Genomic DNA, 17,806 nt, shown 5'->3' on the forward strand with positions numbered 1-17,806 from the left:
ATTTGAAACAAATCATTGAACAATAACGCTCAATAATATGCATTCAGGCACTGAGTTAATGAATGAGTGAAAAAAGCACAATCTGCGACTGCGAGTCACCCAAACGCAGCACAATGCACTTAGTTTTAACATCACTTAGCTTCCATGACGAAAAGAGGACGACTAACTTCTCTTGCAATAAAAATTCCAAGCTTAGATGATATACATGGTGCTTTGCTTCTTTGTTTCTGTGACTGTCATAAGCAAATATTGTGGCCATTACAATGGTTGAGTCTGTCATGGTGCATGTGTTGGTACCCGGTGAAGTTCTCAAACCGAATATGGGCAGGCAGGCGACTTGGAATTGCGGACCACAACAACTTTTCACCAATGGGCCGTTGCTGTGCATCTTTGAGTAGTCTCCTCCTAGTCGCGACTGCTCTTTGAAAACAAATAATGTCCGGGCAGCCATGCGTTCTGCTATGCGATTGACAAGGTGCTCCAATGGGCATTTAAAGCCTTTGACGAGCTTTTTAAGAGGCTGCATGTAATTCTCAGCTGGAAAAGCCCTGAAATTGTCAAGTGACCCATACTTGAGGACATCACTAAAATGCACCAAAGAATGGACATTGTAGGACAGGTTATGCTTCCCATAAAGTGACACAAATGCTGACGCAAAGCAAATGAGAAGTTCTCTTGCATAGTTACAGCACTCGTGACAAGTATCAGCACTGGAAAGTATAGCAATTCCCATATGTAAAATAATAAAATGACTGTACAAGTTCTTTGACAGAATGCCTCTGAACGCTTAAGTAGAGAAGGAAACAATACCGCTCAGTTGCCTTCCATCTGTCCATATCCCTTACAGACTTTGGTCTAAGGGCGAATTCTTCGCACTGCATGCTTGCTAGATGCAGCAGTCGCTGCGAGATTCTTTCAACTGAAGCGGAAGATAATGAACACTCCATTGAACCACGCATCCACAGCAATATCAATTTCTTGGTTACACCAAGGCAAACCAGATGCATATTGTCTAATGGAGAATTTGAAACAAGGCCAATTGGCAGTGCAGAACGTGGTGTATCTGCTACGTGGTGCTCCTTCTGAGCTTTTGCAGAAATGTCAGCATCGGTTCATAGTGGTGCACTGATTTCCGGAAACCCTAACCTTCCTTCTGCATACTCCTTTTTTGCTTGGCATTTACCACATCCATAGTATCCGGAGCGCAGCTTGGTGCTTAGAACAAATGCGCGAGCTGGCGCGTCGCACACAAATCCTTTGGTAATTATCTCAAAAGATACATCACCGACTTTAATTCCTTTTTCCAAAAGAACAAGCAGCTCATTGACTAAAGGACTTAAAAAGTCACTCAAGGACGCGGGCTTCTGGTTCTCGTGGTAACATCCCAACAGAAACACTCCACTACCAGGGATGCCGTCATTTCTGGCGAGAATCGACCAGAATTGGCTCAGCAAGCTTTCTGTTAGTGGAAGTTCGTCGATGTAAAACATAAGTCCAATATCTTTCGAGAACGACGACAAATCAGTAAAATTTGCAAACATGTTCTTCACGCTTTCTGCGATGCCGAAATGGCTGTAAGTACGACCTGCACAATTCCTTATACGTCACACACTTGGCGTCTTCAGCAAAGTTCGCGAATGTGATGGCACATCTGTGAAACAGTTGTGCGTTTTCAAAATTTTAAGAGCGCTGAAACCGCCGTCTGGGTTACGATTTGCTCGCAAGTCCAGTATTGAACTTGCCGAACCATTTGTTGAACAGGGTCTTCGTCGGAGCGCTCGGTGTACGAGTTGCAATTACTTTCACTACCATCACTGTGATGACTGTCGTCCCTGAATACTTTAAGTCCGAGTGCAGAAGGGCATGACACATTTGCGGGCGTTTCTCGAATATGTTCTTCTGCAGACCTCTCCATAACACGTATTGGCGGCGAGCTCGACCACTGGGAAAGCTAGCGCCACCGTCAGAGTGACGTGACATGAGGGATCACGTGTACACAGCGGCCGTGTCGGCTGCTTCGTAAGCGCCGAAGCGAGCTGAAAACGAAAGTTTAAAAGTCCAACCTGCGCCACGGTTCTGATTAAGTGGGGAGGCTTTATCACCTTGGGTGTCTGCTTGACAACATTTGAAAGTACTATAATAGGTAGTGGCTGCCTTTGGAGGCGTGCAGCATGGTAGGCTACTGCTCAGTGCTGCAGTGCCGGACGTACGCAATGGAGCCCGGTGTCAGCCTTATATTCACACGTAGCCACAGGGCAAGGAGCTGCGTGAAGCTTGGCTGGCGAAACTTAGAACCGGCAGACAGCCATCGGCTACAGCTCGGGTATGCAGCAAGCACAGACGCGAGGAACATTTCTGCTATGGCGCCGGGACTGCGCGATGTTCGGTGAGTAGCAGAAAACGCGCACTGAGACGCTCGCCCGCGCCTTCTGCCCGGCTAATGTCATGACGGTTTGGTCTATGAACTTGTTGATGCTAGATACTGGCACGTTCGCTGGAACGGAAAGGGAGCGGTAAGACGCACATTTTAAAAAGGCACGGTATATGGTCATGTTTGTGTTATGAATTAATGCCCTGGATTGCGAAAATCAAGCAGAGGGAAATCGCACGCTGAGAAGACCGATAAACATACAGTGCGACGCAACTTGAGAAATAATATTGAAATGTCCAAGAATTTAGAAGACACAAAAAGATTGAATCGTCGCGACGGCACATCACAGTCGCCGTAGCTACGCGTCGAAGTCTCTAAAACGGAATTATTTTTCAACTGTTCTGATAGCGTCCACGCAAAAATGGTTGCTAGAGTACTGTCAAATGATCATATGCTGCGGCCTAAAGCTAATGGCATGGTGCGAAAACACGCTCACAGCGAAAGCAAAACATTGTGCGCGGACATGCATGCAGACGCGCAGTCGGTCGCTGCGAACCCGTGCTATCGCTGGATTGAGGCTCCATTCTGTTATGCCCCATTTGGTTATACAGACAGCCCACTATAAGAACATATTTCACATAGTTTACTTTCAGCGTTTTCTTACCTTTCACGCAAGAAGCTGGTTCTGGAGACTCCATCGCGGCGACCGCGCGCAGTGGCGTGTTCAAGTACTGTACGTATTCGGCAAAGAGATAGCGTCTCTAAACGATGCTATGCTTTCAGTTTGCCTAAGATTATTATATCTACAGTCAAAAACTTCCCTCCTTTTGAGAGTACCTGCATAAGTGTCCAGGAGGGCTGCCGCGTAATGTTTTTATTGAGCGCCGTAAGCAAAACCTATGAGGAGCGCGCCGCGTGATCCCTCATACTATACGCAAGTGAGGCGCTTCCGACAGATGGCGATTCCGTAACTCCTCGCCGCCAATAGCACTCGTAGACGGAGATGGGCCGGCACTATCTACACTTTGTTCAGGTGACCTGTCAGTGGAGGTAGTTTCACTTTCACAAAGCTCCCTGCAGCACTAAGCGTTGACAGGGAGGTATCATCTACGCTTTGGTCATTTGAGATATATGACCGAGGCTTTTGCGTTCATGACATCGCTCCGCGTCAGTCTGGGATAAGCTGCTCAAAGTCGGCGATGTTTCTGCCGGCGTGACAAAGCGCAGATAGCTTCTTTTTTCTTTCCATGGAAAAGCATTTCTACGCAAAAAGCAAAGGGAAACTTACTTCTGTTTGACACTTCGAGGGTCACAAATAGGACGCGCACTCGTGCGAGCGGCGCAGTGGCAGCGGGAACGCGCAAAGAAATCTCGTGGTGGCTTGCAACAGCGGCCGTCGCACTGGTCGCACATCAAGGCGAAACCAGAAACTATAGCATAACAACGAGCGCGCCAAATGTGCCACTATGACTGGAGGCATAGAATAAAGAACCACTAGAGGTGTGCGCCGAGACGCATCCGAGACGTCGGCGCGCCGCCGCCGCCGATGTCGACGAGATCGGCGCGCCATTTTAATAGGAATAAATATTTCTTTTATAAGTCAGTCCAGCTTCGTTTGCGCCATTTTAATAGAAATAAAGATTTCTTCTATAAGTCACTTTAGCTTCAATAAGAATAAAGATTTCTTGTATAAGTCAGTCCAGCTTCGTTTAAGATTTTGTGTTGTCTTGTTTAATTCTTTTGCCTGTCTCAAGCATATAATCACGTCAAGCAGGCGAGCAATGATAAACACAATACAAACAAAAGTAACCCGCTCTCTACGCGTCTGTGCATGCGTGTCGTCACAAGCCAATGCAACTTCTTCAAAAGCGCAATGTACACTCTAGCGCAATGTGGCGCAACGAGAAGAAACAGCGGCCTCGGAACGTCGGAATCACGTCTTGAGGGTCGTGGGCGTTTTAGTTGCGGGTAGAATCGGCGATATGTCTGATGGCGGCATGAACGCTAGAGAGCCAGCATATCTTGCTACAAGCAAGATAATGAGCAAAACGAGAACAAGGTGAAAGCGGCAGCCAATGTCTCGTCAAGTGGACTTGTCTTTTTCAAGGCAACGCATGCTTTTCTTCTAAAGGGTATAGGGGGTAAGGTGGGTGGGTGCCAGCCCTACCTATATATACTGTGCCGAGCAAAGCACATAAGTCGCCAATGTCGCCTTGAAAAAGACAAGTCCACTTGTCGAAACGTTGGCTCCCGCTTTCACATTGTTCTCGTCTTGCTCATCGTCTTGAATTTCCATCTCCCACCTTCCCACTATTTTTCCTACAAGCAAGATAGGATTTTGTAGCCCCGATGTGTTTAAGATGCCAGTTGGAAGTTTTCGCACTACTGCGGCTGTTGCATTCGAGGGAGTTTTTCTGCATTTCTACATGTAAAAAAAATATTTCCACATGTCTACTGTGTGGTACTGTTTGTAGCATTCATACAAAAAATTGAATGCAACTGACTCCGATAGCTGCACTGAAATATAGAACAGTTCTGACGTGCAGGTTAAAAAATAATTGTGCATCCGAGCAATGTCTGCATTTCTACTAATCCACACTTCGTTCATTTAACCTTATGATGACGAGTTAACAAATTGACCAAATTTGTTTTCTACTGCATCATAACATATCTCGGCTGAAAAAAAAAAATTCACCTGGTGCAGAAAAAAAAGCTTTTTATTCTTTTTTTTTCAGGGAAAAAGGACGTTATAATAAAGGTTACATAAGCAAAGAGTCATTAATATTCAGAACAAGTGATTTCACGTATTGTCCAGTCGGGAATGTGCGTTATAACATCTGCTGATTGGTTGACAGCTTAAGGTCTGAACCCAGCAAAAGTTGGTCATAGAAGATGTCTCTTTTACGTAAAGCATATTGTATAAACGCGATCTCATTCAGAACAAGTGGAAGCAAAAATTAAGGTTAACGTAACGATAGGGAGTGTTACGTGTGTCGGTGCTGGCTTAGTAATTCTAGCTGAATTCACTGACTCTTTGCTCAGTGGAAAAATATCATAAACCGAGGCATGGCAAAAAAAGAAAACAAGTGCGACTACAATGAAACAGCAAGGCTCTGCATATTCGTGGAGAAAGGAATATACAGACACACTCAATACAGACGCTCTCATATATGCATGCCCAATTTTTAAAAAATATGTTGGCTCAAGAGCAAAAGACTTACAAAACGTTTTGTATTTCTCTCACTTTCAATACCCCTGTATTCGGTCTGTATTCGGTGTGAAAAGGCCCGAATTTCAACCAGTTTAGCAATGAAGGAAGTAGCGAAACGGTTTTTTAAATTAATGGTTTCGGTTTCAGTTCCACACCGCTGGCGGCGCCGCCGCCGACGAGAAACGACCACCACGCCGCCGCCGGTCGAAACTCACACAAAGCAGGCGGGACAATGGCTGACCATGGACCACGTGCCATGGGCGCATGGAGGAAAGCATGCAGGAAAGAATTTTTTTTCCTCCATGCATGGGCGGGACGCTTTTTGAATGAAAACGCAGAGGGCGTTGCGAGCAGTCCCAGCGGTCGATTTAGGCACCACTGGACTCCTTGAAGCCCTTGGGTTCAACCACGGTGTAAGTGGGTTCAGTGAGAGCAGGGGGAAAGCAAACATGTTCACAATAGCGATTAGTAACAGGCGATTGGAAGATTGCTGTAAGAAAAGTAGGGACACGACAAAAAACGGAGACGTACAAAACAAAGTTCACAGTAGGGAGTCTGAAAATTTGGCTATGGAAATTCATCGGGCGTCTTTTTTTCTTCTTTTTAACCTAGGTAGGACATTAAGCAGTATAATGGCAAGGGCTTGGTGGCGCAACCCATCGCTCCGTTCTAAAGGGGAGGCTCACAACACACATCCACCCTGCTACGCTCTTCGCTGTCGTCTGCTTGGCTGCCTACTGTCAGGATTGGGGGCTCAATCCCATCGCTCGTGATCCGTTGTCAAGATTGGAGTCCGGCATGAATTCGAAGGTAGCTGGCCCATGCCGTCGTCCAACTTAAGCACGCTGAGGACGTTGATGAAGGGAAGAACTGCTTCTCATCGAGAACGAGGAATATGGGTTTATTTACAGTATTTAAATCAATCTAACATGACTGCTTGAGAAAAGTGCATCAGTCTAACATGACTGCTTAAGAAAAAGGGTGTCAGTCCAACATGACTACTCAAGAGAAGTGTCTCGAGCACCCGCACAACAGCAGTTTTTAAACACTCTGTCCGCCGGCGATACAAGGCGGCGAATGCTTGTGTTTCATCGCAAAACTAGCCGCCTCCCGCAGGACGGCCTACGCACACAAAGGCACACACATTCCCATGTCCGGAGCCGACATCCGAGGGGAGCCGTTCCGGGTAGCTCGGAGCCATTCTGGGTAGCTCGTTGTCTTGCGTCCCGGTCGGCGCGTGGGAAGCAACAAAAAACGGCTTTCCCGCGGCAGCTCGCGTACGCGTAGCAGATCAGGTCCGCGCTGGGGAGTTCGGGCACAATAGTTCGTCCACCGAACTCATTCCGTCACAACGGCGATGGGGCTAGAGGAATGGCGGCGGTTTTCAGCACAAAGCTCGCTTCATCGAACGCATCCTAGTTGAAGCGATGGAGAGTGGGGGATGCGCGTCTTGTTCCCCAGTCGTAATTGGGTGGCAATCCTGCATTGCAGCTCGCCAATCTTAACACTACGTGCACCGCGGCGGCTTGGCGCGGCTGGGTTTACCTCCTCTGCGTCTGCGGTTTTTCATGAAGTCTCTCAATAATGAAGGGACAGCCAGGAAAGAAAAGCTAGAACATTCGAAAAATGAGAAGATGCAAATAATCGCATTTCACCAATTACATCCCATTGAGGACGCGCGCTCAGCGGCCTTGCAATTGTTTTTACTTTTTCTATAAATTTTATTCTTATTCGCGAACCTCTTGCAATTTCATCGGATGTTGTGTGCTGTAATGTGTTTACAATGTTTGCTAAAGTATCTTCATTCTTCTCTTTATAATTTTTTTTGAATCTGTGCTTAATTACATTTGTTTTTGATACTTGCACGGAATTATCGCCGAGTGAAACGTGCTTCCACAATTTCATCCAATGTCGAAACATATTAGGGTGCTCTTTGATCACGCGCGATATCAATTTTACATGTCGCATCATTTCCTTGCATCACATCAGCGGCATATGCTTCGCAAATGATGTTATTTTTCATTTTCTTTAATTTTGCCGCTTACAATTTGATCTATTATTATGTGTCGATATTTCTTCTGACTCCTTTTGCTCATCCTTAACTGGAAGTGCTCTCTTTTTGTCTTGCATAGGTGTTGAACGAGCTTGGATTTGATTTTTCTTTTTTTTACCCTCTACGTACTATGCCAAACCGTTCGCCTATACCTCATGTTGGTTATTAATGCGGCAACATTAGATGGCTTATGATGCGGAAAATTCGGCGTTGTCGGCGTTGGCGTGACCCAGATGGTCCAAGAAAGAGAGAGAGAGAGAAAGCGAGAGAGCGAGAGAGCAAGAGAGAGAGAGAGAGAAGAGGAAGGAAAGGCAGGGAGGTTAAACTGAGTCCAGTTTCCTACCCTACACGTAGGGAAGGGGAGTGAAAGAGATAGAGAGAAAAAAACATGGGTCTATCGCACTTTCACATGCACTGAGTTGGGTGCAGGATGTCTATAGTCGGGCACTCAAATCTGTTGCCTTCAGGTAGTGAAGAAGCGCTCGAACTGCTTTCTGGACTAATGAACTGTGAGGCCAGGCTCCCAAGATCTTTGCTTCTGAAAATGGACTATCGTCCAGTCTATTCAAGGCAAACAGGAGAGTCTGGCGTTGATCATCAAAGCGACAACAGTGGCACAGAAGGTGATTGATGGTCTCTTCACATTTGCACTTAGCGCACATTGGTGAGTCCGCCATTACAATACGATAGCTGTAGGAGTTAGTGAATGCTACTCCTACCCACAGCCGACACAAGTGTTGCGTCATGTCGTGAAAGGTTTGCTGGTAATTTTAGTTTTAGTGATAGGTCGAGGCTGTATAGACGACAGTTCTGTGGTGTATACCAGTAACTTAACCTGATGGTATGAGCTATGCTGCGAAGCTCTCTTGCATCGTCTACTCTCGATAAAGGTATAAGGAGTGTCGGTGCTCCAGCCTGGGCACGTCGGGCAGCGTCATCGGCGAGGTGATTACCAACGATGCCACAATGTCCCTGCAGCCACTGAAAGATTATAACATGTCCTCGTTCAGAAGCACAATGGCAAATTTAGTTGATTTGGGACACCAGCTGTTCATAATTGCCACGTCGTAAACCTCGCAAGCTCTGGAGGGCTGCTTTCGAATCACAAAATATTGCCCATTTGCTAGGCGGTTCTTTTTCAATGTATCCGACAGCAGCGCCAAGAGCGGCCAGTTCGGAACCTGTAGATGTCGTTACGTGTCAAGTCTTGATGACGACCGATTGAGATGGTATAACAATTGGGGCCGTCGAATTTTCCGAGACCGAAGCGTCCGTGTAAATATGGATTCGTTTAGCGTACGAACAATGCAGAAGTTCCAATGTGATCTGCTTGATAGTCGCGGTGGTTAGGCTAGCTTTCTTCACTATTCCTGGAACAGCAAGTACACAGGAGGGTTTTTCAAGCACCGTAGAGTGGATGGCGTTCTTGTTGCTGGCCAGTGCCTCATGACAAAGAGTGCTGGTTAGCCGCAACTGATCTGGAAAATGCTGCCTTGGGTGTTTTCTCAGGCAAGCGTGCGAGGTGGTATTTAGGAACTCTGGATATATATGGCGAATATGCGCCCGGAGTGCGTCGATAACTATGTAGGTCATTATTGGGTGGTCTCCTGCGGTGGCAATTGTTGCTACGGTTTAAGCACTGGTTGAAAAAGTCAAGTGAGCCAATCGAGGCAGTTGATGACGTCAATTGAGGCAAAGTTAATTAAGTCAGAGTCAGTTAAAGCAGAGTGAATTAAGGCGATGTTAATTAGGACATGTTTAATTAAGGTATAGTTCATTAAGGAACTCGAACCCATGACCTTTGGTGTTAATTAAGGCGAAGTTCAATGAAGACGACTGAAGGAGCATAGGCACAGCGTGGTGGTCGCAATGCGTTTCATCCACGTAGGGACAACTAAGTGCCCTTTCAATTTTGCTGTTTCCCGTTTAACCAATGCGGCCTTGGCTGCCAAAGGGCAGCAGTATTGCATGAATAAATGAATTCAGTGCTCAACGTATTCCAGGCTGCGCAATCGCTTTGTGTTCTGAGGCGTATAGCCACTCCACAGGCATGCTTCATACGGCTAGGCAAAAAAAGTCTTCGCGAACGAATACCACTTTACAGAGCTAAAACATCTCATCACACCCGTAAGAAATACTGCTTTAATGCGGCACGAGTACGCGGCGGCAAACATAAAAATAATTGGAGGACGCTTAAGCTTCGTCTTCAAGAATGGAACACGACAGCGTTCCCGTCGACCCACCAAGGGGTGTAAGACAATGCGCTACGGCGCAGCGATATCACTTACAAGGCGCCCCGAATCGGACTTCGCACCCACTAATCACGCGGTAAGCGCCGAGCAATGCAACGTTCGGCGCGGCAACGAAACGTGCGCCTGAGCAAGCGGAACGAACCAAAGAACTCAGTGTCTCGGGGGGGAGGGGGCGGGGCGAACGATCTACGCGAGCCAAGCGTCGTGATCGGCACGGACAGCAGGGCCACGACGCGCCTCGCACCGGTCCCAGCATAGCCACAATGCGCTCAAACGAGACGAAGGCGAGAAGCGGGCGATTGGCGCGCCACCTGTCGGGGCAGCGCCATACATTGCGTGGAGGGGGTCTTCTGTGTTTGCCGCAAGATGGCTATGCGTGTGCGGCAAGCGCAGAAGAAATGTAGCGGAAACCTACTACGCTGCGCGTTCAACTGCGACTTCTGTAATTTACATGCTCATAATTACCGATATACACCACAGTATAACTTTCTACCGCAGGTTTCTAAGGCAACACCGTATTCACTAGAGGTGTTTTTGTCCCGCCTTGAACCATCCAACTCATGGCGGAGTGGTAGCGTCTCCGTCTCACACTCCGGAAACCCGTGTTCTATTACCACCCAGCCCATCTTGCAAGTTGTTTTTATTTATGAATTGCCTTCCGGGATCTTTCGCTCACGGCCAACGCCGCCGACGCCGACGACAGCGGCTTTTCTGCGACACGAGCTCCTTAACACTGTCGCATTAAAAAGGAATGGCTTAACTATACGCCGAACGCGCGCGCGCTTCGCCAACACGCAGCCGGGCGGCCGAACGCCGCACCGTAGCATGGCTGCTTGTAGCGTCACCACCACCGTCATTCGAAAACAGTCCTCACTCCCGTGGGCGGACGGTAAACTAGCCAATAATATAGAGACCATACCACTAGCCTAGAGTGTACTCTAGTGGCAGCCATGGTAACGAGACGTTCATTTGAGGGATCGCCAGTCGTTTGTGCACAGGTGCGAGTAAGAGCAGTCGCCAGAGAGAAAATCTCGGAGCTTTTGCTCCTTGAATATAGACAAGAACGGCACCGCGAGCGGCGCTGCTGCGCCGGCGTTGAGAGCGCCGCATGCGGGGCAGAATTCAACTTGCGGGTGGTACGCCTCTCCCATCTCTCGTTCGCACCGCCTTGATTGCCTCTTGCACTGCGCTTGTTTGGGCACGTTTCGTACCACGCATGGTGTGTGCCTACGTGGACGTTTTATTCGGAGGACGAGGTACGGTCGGTTTCACACGTAGAGGAAAACTCGGAGCGCATTGCATCAGGCCCCGCACACTCTCAAGTTCAATAAATGGCCACAGAGGGCGAAAAAATCGACCGTGCGCCGCTGCTAATGAAACAATCGTAGGAGAAGCACTCAAGGGATGCTCGAGTTAATTTCAATATCTCCCGCTAGGGGCGCCGTAATAAGCGCAATTTTTTCTTACAAACTTTCTCCTACAATACCGAAGCATGTTTATTACACAAAAAAAGCGATAGAATTATCATTATTAATTAGATACTGTACCTTTCATTAGTAAGTTTACTATTTTTTCTCACTAAGAACGCAAATAGCGTTCAGCATCATCGTTCTTCCACGTGACCTCTGGCCTAGATTAAAATTTTTACCGGTATTTTCGAGTGCATGGCAGCACGGGTTCATTCGTTCGTACACTTAGACCAATGCTTAGACTGGTTGCTTCTTTGTTGCTAAAACTAGTTTAATGCGCCTAGATGTCCCCCGTTATTTAACTTGTGGTGAAGTGACGTGTTTGCAAGCGGACATGTAAGCGCGATAGCTACGTTTCGGCCGTGAGCCATGCATCTGCATCGGAACGGGAACCGTATTCTGCGACTGAGGACAGCAGTATCGGTGAGTCGTTTAATATCGCTGCCTGAATCCTTATGTACTATTGCTCTCGTTAACGTACAGGTGCAGACAAGTTAACGAACTAGATTCTGCATTACATATGGGCAGTCAGGACCCTCCGTTGCAGTTTGCGAAATAAAATTTTAGTTGCAAATTCACGAAAGAACGCGCGTCACATTTTTTATCTCGTTGTAGCCATAGCCATGGGTGACAGAGTAGCCTTGTCAATGGATTTTTTTTCGAGGCCGCCTGCAAGTTCTTTCGTCCACAGAACCGAATAACCCTTTGATAAACTGAAGCTAAAGTACTGAATTTAATGTATCAAACAGTTTCTCGCATGATAATTCACCAATATTTCGTACCTGTTGGTTCCAAATCTTCTTGCTATGCAGTTTGGTTTACCTGAGGACATTTATTTTCGTAGTAGTGAAGTGGTGCATCACGTTCACGCAGAAAAAGAATGCATCATTTCTAATAGCTTCATGTCTGTCATGCATGTGCTTGTGAAACCAGCAGTGTGATCTCTTCTAGTGCATAAATGAGCGCACAAATGTTCTCATTTGTGATCTTAATAATACTTAAGCTGTTGACATGCATTGTAGTTAGGCAGGCATCAATTTTATGGACAGTAGCAATATTTATTTACCATGCTGCTAAGCACCCTTGAACAAACAGTGTACATTTGCATGTGCTCTGTAGTCACTAACCATTACAATGTATATGTCACACCTTTTCGCATGTCATATTGCAAAATTGTGCTTATTTAATTTCTGATGCAGCTAAAATTTTTGTTCCAGACATGCAGTAATGAGGACGGCACCAGTATAAAGCAACAAACTCCACGCACTAAAGAGAAGTTGCTGCCTGCTACAACAAGGTCATTGTGTGGACTTTGGCTGCTACCACAAGGTAAACAACACCTGGTTCAGAAATAAATATGCTTGATATATGCTGTATTGGCTTGCTAGTCTTTAGATACATGTAATGTGTTTGTAGCAGATGATAGGAACATTTGTTCGTATTTAAGTTCAGTGTAATTGGTTCGAACATAAGAGAAAACACTACATGACTTTGGATAATCTCTGGTGTCTGCCCAACAGAGTCTGTGCCAAGCACATCTTGGTCATCACGGGAGCCACCATCTACACCAACAGGAAAGGTCTGAAGCCGAATTCGCAAGGCTTTACACCACGAACAAAGAAGTTCTTCTAGAAGTATTTTGATGAGATATCAAGTCTGCAGACGACTGTGTCAAGAGTGAAAAGAGCCTTTGCCATCATTCCACCAGCACAGCTATTGGCCGAGTCATCCAGGTACCTCAACAACAAAAATTATGTCTTCAGATGTACCTGCAACCTCTGAACAGACACAGACGACGCTGGCCAAAAGAGTTCCGTCAGCTTGCCCTTCCTTAATGAGCTTCCTGGCCTTGTCAAATACCATTTGGGCCAAGTATAATTTTTTTTCCAATGAATGCAAGCTTTTTCATTCCACATTCTTGTTAAAGATCATTCCTCTTCGTCATCCAAACTTTAAAGGTCAACCAATTCCTTGCTCATACTTAATAACAGTCGCTGTCTAGTAGCATAACATATGTGTAGCAGTATTTTATAGTGTACGTTGCCATGTGCTATTCCTCTCCTGAAATAGCTGATGCGGCATTGGCATGTGTCTTGCACTAACATTTGCACTCTGCTATGTAGCATTAAACTTCTCTTAATGTTTTTGGCTTTCAGTGCTTGCAAGGTAGAGTGACTTCTTTCTTGCATGGCTGCCCAATATTTTGAACCACCGGCAGAAGATGGAGGAGTTCGGCACTGCGTTGACTCATCTGATACGGTATCACAATGAGTGTGACGGCTTCTTGTCTGCAATTGGGACCGGGGATGAATCGTGGTGCCACTATACTACGAGCCTGAAACATGACGGCAAAGCTTACAGTGGAAACATTCGAATTCACCACCCCCCAAAGAAAGCAAAGGCCGTCATTTCCACCGGAAAGGTGTTGACCTTTTTTTCGATCGTCAGGGGCCATTACGGATAGCATTTGCTAAATCTCGAGAGACTATCAATTGTTTCCGATATTGTGAAATGCCGGATCGGCTGCATGTCGCAATCATGAAGAAACGACGTGGAGAATTGACGAATGGGGTCATCTTGCTCCACGACAATGGCCGTTCCTTGGTCGTTGTTGTGGTTACCACAAAACTGTCAAAGTTCAAGTAAGAAGCGCTGCAACCTCCGTCATACAGCCCAGACATGTCGCCTTGCGACTTCCACATTTTGGGGCAATTGAAAAAAAAAAAACAGCTCAAGGGAACCATATTCGTGTCGGACGATTACTGAAAGCGTCAGTCAGACTTTTTGAGGCATCAACCCAAGAAATTTTATGAGACGGGAATCGCACGACTCGTTAGTCAGTGGGACAAATGTCTGAATGCTCATGGAGGCTTCTTTTAAATAAAGTACCCTGTTTGTCCTATATTCGCATCGGCTCACCTTCATTTGACTCGCCCTCGTATATTTCGCAGAACTCCTGCTTTCTATATGTGCTCTCTGTTGCGACTCTAATTTCGGTGCAATTACTCACAATACACGACCAGTGACAGTTGCTCCTGCGTAATACATTGCAACAAGTGACAGCGTCATTGAGATTTTTCACTGGCCATTGCATATTTACAAAAATGTAAACGAGGTTCTTGAATATCAGTTTCATTAAGGGAAAACAGGGGGAAGGCGGGAGATGGAAATTCAAGACGATGAGCAAAACGAGAACAAGGTGAAAGCAGGAGTCATGAAGACAAGTCCACTTGTCGAAACGTTGGCTCCTGCTTTCAACTTGTTCCCGTTTTGCTCAAAGTTTTATTAACATATTTGTCCTCAACTTCTTCATTTCATGGTCGTTACGTTTTTCATATCAGCGGCATGCACTGCTTGCTGGTTTCGAAGTGATATAGCTCTAAAGTTCGTGTGATATTTTTTACTCATTAAATAGATAAAAAAACATCCAAGCATTTGATATAAGTTATCTTGGACCCAATTTTTGGGACATACGAGTATATTCTTTTAAGAAAAAAATACATATTTTACTTGTCTTGACAGTGCGTAGCGTTCAATAATTCGTTTGCAGAATCTTTGGCAATGGCAATGCAGTTATTATTCATGTATTTTATCCCTCGACAAATTCTTTAAGGAGGAGGCCGAGCTCCAACGTGAGTCTACCCCCCCCCCCCCCCCCCTCCCCTACCAAACTAAATTTCTGGCTACGCCACTGCCTTCAAGGTAGGGTTCCGGGTGAGCCGGACGTAATTAAGTGTCCTGGTCATCAAGCAGATCTGCATTTTTCTTTGGTGCACGGCCGTATCCAGGAGAACTGTGGCATTCCCCTTGTCAGCAAGGAGAATGACGATCTCAGAGTTGTCACGAAGGCACTTTCCAGCACTGCGTTCCTCAACAGAAAGTGGTGAAGCAGAGTTTCGATGATGCAACCGAGAGAGGCCTCAGCAGGATCAAGCCTGTGCGAAGACAGATTATGTACCCCCACATTCGCGCCGTGTGGGCGATGGGGTTTGGATGTGTCCGAGAGGCTGTGAAGTTAGACTTCGTGCGTAAACTGGGCATAGCTTGTCCGTATCTTGGTCTGGTGATTGGCGTGTAGCTGGACGCCAGCAAAGTGGTCCGGTCAGTGGAACTGGAGGTGACGTCGGGCAAAAAACTTGCCTCGAGCGGCTAGTGGCGCGGCAATATTGCGTGTATTGGCGGGCTCCTTTCACGCTCGGAAAAACACTTTTATGTAGCATGCATGTACGGAGCAACAGAAACCTGTATCGGAAGTTTTTCATGTTGCTCTACAGTTTTCTCATTCACACTTTTCATCCAATTGCAATATTCTAGAACTTGATTAATTAATCAACACTATGTAACTAATTAGGCGGAATGTAAAAAATAATCTGAGCATCTCCAAGCGATGGCAAACCACATTACTCTGGTGCATTGCAGCTACGTGCCATTTGGATATTTTTAATGCTTGGCTCAAGTTACGTGAGACACCCTTATAAGCCACGTTCGCAGTATCTGCATAAAACGGGTCTACATGTTTAAATTTAGTTTCATTCTGAAGCTACGCCACGTGGCAACCCAAGTGGAAGAAGAATTATGCGTTTTACGTAGAACGAGGCGTTTTCATTTTTGCACAGATGGTACGCGAATCAGGGCGCTTGGACAGTGGCTATTCATTTTGACCAAGCAACATTTTATGCTGCCCTGATCAACGGATAACATATGAGGGATGTCATGGTTGCATGGCACGGCTCTGCCAGTTCCATCGCCGAGTATGTCTTTTGAAGACTTCTTTTTCGACGCCCAGGCACATTCCATGTCGGTGCACCTGAGGTCAGGTAGCACGGCAGGCCCTTTCCTGTGAAAACACACAATGAGCTTCATTGATAGAAAGGCTAAGTAAGGAAACACTTACATCATCATCATCATCATAATTTATTGTCCCTTAAAGGCCCCTGTCGGGGCATTACATAAGGGGGAACATATACAAGGTAGATAATAAAAACAAAGGTCAGCGAAATATAGCAATGCAACACAGGGACATAAAACGAAGCAAAGAACGCGATAGTTAAAACGGTGCTTGTCGATATTGCCTTTATGCCACAAGAGTCACACACATCGGCGAATGGTTTGGGCAGCAGGGTTGCAGGGGAAGAAAAAAAAAACTCAATACAGGAAAAAGGATAAAATTTGATATGAACACAAATCGGAGCAAAAAGAACATGTCATCCCAGATGATTTAACAACATCGCCTTAAACCTTGTCGCGTCGGGCTCATTAGTTAGTGAATCGGGCAGCAGGTTCCATTCTTCAATTGCGGTCGGGAAGAAGGACTTGTTAAAAGGTTCAGTGGAGCCATGAAATCGTTGGACGCTATTTGAATTGAATAGGCGGCGCGATGTACGAATGGGAGGATATATAAGGGAACCACGCAGATAGTGGAAATTGAAATCTAACTTATGGAATAAACACAGGCGCGCAACCTTCCGTCTGAGAGCTAAGGAAGTGAGGCCAAGTGATTGTTTAATGGAGCTTGCGCTGTAATGAAAGTCGTATGTCGATGATATGACGCGTGCGGCACGGTTCTGGACGGATTCAAGCATGTTAATTAGGTAGGACTCGTACTGAACCAAAATACCAAGATATTGCGTCTTAAGTAGTACCAATTAGATTAGCGTAGTTTACATCCAACTGTCAGCGACGCGAATTTTTATTAAGCCGTTTTATACGAAATGTCAATTGACCATAAAGCAATACGTATAAGTTATTGTTAAACGCTGCACGCCCTCTGACGCGAAGAATTACCGCCAGTGCGAAGTGACAGCTCTCGATAAAAATGCCCGGTATTAGCAAAAGACCGTTCGGCGTTTTAGCTATGTGTACGTCACAGGCACATGGCAGGGGGTTACCGGACTGTAGCAACAGAGACAGAGTATATAGGCACGCAAGGCAGTCAGGTTTTGTATTCGCATTCTCCAAGATGAATAGTTTCGTCAGTTCAGCGCTCGTCCTGTGTTGCTCTTATTTGTCCCGTGTTGAACGCTTCTGGCTGGATAATTCGTCGCAGGCTCACTTAGCGAATCAGCTAGTGGCTACTTGTTAAACGTCGCGCCCCAGTTGAATTCACGGCGTCCTATACTGAGGACGCCGCCCGCCTATCACGCCGGAGACGTCGCCTGCTCTTTTGACAAACACAGCTTATTACTGTTACTAATCGAGAAACAGTTTGACCTCCGCAACGTGTCTGGAATGGAAATGACCCGCCGTGGTTGCTCAGTGGCTATGGTGTTGGGCTGCTGAGCACGAGGTCGCGGGATCGAATCCCGGCCACGGCGGCCGCATTTCGATGGGGGCGAAATGCGAAAACACCCGTGTGCTTAGATTTAGGTGCACGTTAAAGAACCCCAGGTGGTCAAAATTTCCGGAGTCCTCCACTACGGCGTGCCTCATAATCAGAAAGTGGTTTTGGCA

This window comes from Dermacentor albipictus, chromosome 1, assembly GCF_038994185.2.
Source record: "Dermacentor albipictus isolate Rhodes 1998 colony chromosome 1, USDA_Dalb.pri_finalv2, whole genome shotgun sequence".
Taxonomy (NCBI): Eukaryota; Metazoa; Arthropoda; class Arachnida; order Ixodida; family Ixodidae; genus Dermacentor; species Dermacentor albipictus.